Below are 2,359 nucleotides of genomic sequence, written 5' to 3'. Positions count from 1 at the left end.
TCCCTACATTTTCCCTCCCCTAGGATTCTGGGCTGCTGCCAACAGGACTCTTAAAGGGAAAAGTAGTCGACCATGGTTCGAGTCCCAGACCCGGTGGCTTAAACTCACACCAGGCGCGTGTGCATGCCCAAGATCCCAAGAGGAGAATGGAGGAGAAGGGATTGCGGCGTGGCCTCCCCCCCCGGGGGGTGATATCTCGCTTTCTGTCTCTGTCTCTCTCTGTCTGTCTGGCGAGCGCACGAGTCCTATAGCGAAAACCTCTCCAAAATAGAAAAGAGAAAAGAAGACAACCAACCGTTAAAAAGACCACAGGTTTCCCTCTCCCTTACTGTGCTAGAGGGCGGAGGGGAGGCACCCCCAGGTGTCTCCTCTCCAGCCCAAGGTGTTAGCCCTCCCAGGCTGCTCAGTGGTCAGGATCTGCTCTGCCTCTGGCAGCCACAATGCCAAGTAGGCCTGGCAGGTGCTGAGCACACAAGGCGGCAGCTGTGGACCAGGCCTGGAGAGAAGGAGCCCAAGCCCTGTAGGGCCATGTCCTGTACACAGGTCTAGAGACATGGTAGTGGCCCCCAGTCCTGACCACGGCCAGGGACCAGCCGCCCTGCAACCAGTTCTTTGCATCCTCTCTCCGGTCACCTGAGACGAGGCCTCTGTTCCTGTGGGAGCCCTGCCCGCTGAGGAGCACCTGTGGGCTAGGACTGACCAATTCCGTGAGCCATGCGAAAGCCCCAGAAGCTCCCACAGCTCTGCCCTGAGCCCCGGCCAAGGCTCCAAAAGCCTCTGCATGCCCAGGTGCCCTGGCCGCGGCAGGAGCCGCCCACAGGATGTCCTGCCACACTAACCCTCCTCCCCCGGGCCCCCGGGCCCCCAGGTCCCCGGGGGAGCACCAACCCGGGAGGGAGGAGCCTGGCTGGCTAGGTCTGAGCAGCTAACCTGCCCTCCGGGCCCTGGGCTCCCCAGAAGCATTCCCTGGTGGGCTGTCTGCAGGCGGGCATCGAGGGACTTTGCAGGGACTGAGGAGAACAGCCCAGGCCTGCCCTAGGGGAAGGCCGCGTGCCTGCTCTGACCAGGTCTGTCGCTGCCGTGAGGGTACAGGCCTAGGTGGCCAGCTCTTCTGACCTCAAGAGGAGGAGCCCACATTGGTCTGAAGTGGCCTGAGCCTCCTTACCCGAGCACGCGTGATCTGGACGGGGACCCGGCCCGCTCTGAGCTTTGAGACAATAGTCCCAGGATCTGGGGAGCAGAGAGGGGGTTGTTCATGCCTGCTCACCCTCCACACCTGGCAGAGCTGTCCAGCAGACTCGAGTGTCTGGATGGCTGAGCTCGCCCACCTAGTTGAGAATACATTGGCTTCTTGCGCAATCAGAAGGGAGAATCCCCCTAAAATGGGGCTCCTGAAGGCCCCGGCCCCAAATCCTCAGGGAGCTCCCCTTCCTGCTCAGGCTGTGCCCGCGGCGGTCAGTGTAAGGGACAGCGGGAAGTGGGACTGTGACACAGCCACTCATGTCGCCGTCCTGAGGGTCCACTCTGCCTTCACGTCCCAGCCCTGCGACCTCGCAGGGTAACCGCACCTCTCTGAGCCTCGGTTTCCCACTCACTAACTGGGCTTAAGGTGGTGGCATGTGGACAACCGTGACAACACTGCCAGCGCACAGGAGGCTCTCAGGAAGCTCCTGCCACTGCTGTCCTCGGCGGTCCAGGGGCCAAGGCTCCTGGCTCCCTTCACACGTCACCACCACCGGGGCCGGTCAGGACTGCTCTCTCAGATCCTGTGTCACTCCCCACCTCTCGCCTCTCCCCGGTTTGCTTCCTTACTCTAGAAAGAGCAGTCCCGCGCCCCTCTCTGTGCCCACGGCTCTGAGCCGAGCCCGGGGGCTGAGAGGTGGCCCACCAGGGCTCTGCCTGGAGGAGCAGCAGATGCTCTGTGCCCTGCACAGTGACAGCAGCAGGAAGAGGTCCTCCGCCCAGAAAGGGATTTCTGTGCATTTTTCTTCGTAATGCCGAGAGACAGGGCAGCTCACCGTCGCCTGGCACCTGCTGCAGAAGCTGTAGGGTGAGCGTCCTGCGCCCTCCTATGCCGTAAGTGGTCGGACCAAGTGGGACAGGTCTGCGGGCAGCTGTGCAGGGCCGAGGCCTCTGATTGCACCTTGTGCCTCCTAAGGCTTGGTGGGTGCTGAGTTTGGTCTGCAGAGAAAGCACAGTAGGCCTAGCCACAGGTGCCTGCCTGTAGTCCTAGCTGGGAGACTGAGGCAGGAGGGACGCTGCCCAAAAAATGTAAAGAGATGGCAGGTGGCACAGTGGTTACGTGCTGGACTCCCACATGGCTGACCACAGTTCAAGTCCTGGACCTGGCAGCTTGCTT

This window comes from Tupaia chinensis, unplaced genomic scaffold, assembly GCF_000334495.1.
Source record: "Tupaia chinensis unplaced genomic scaffold, TupChi_1.0 Scaffold143651_1, whole genome shotgun sequence".
Lineage (NCBI taxonomy): Eukaryota > Metazoa > Chordata > Mammalia > Scandentia > Tupaiidae > Tupaia > Tupaia belangeri.
The sequence above is the reverse complement of the archived record's forward strand: the minus strand, read 5'-3'. Positions refer to the sequence as shown.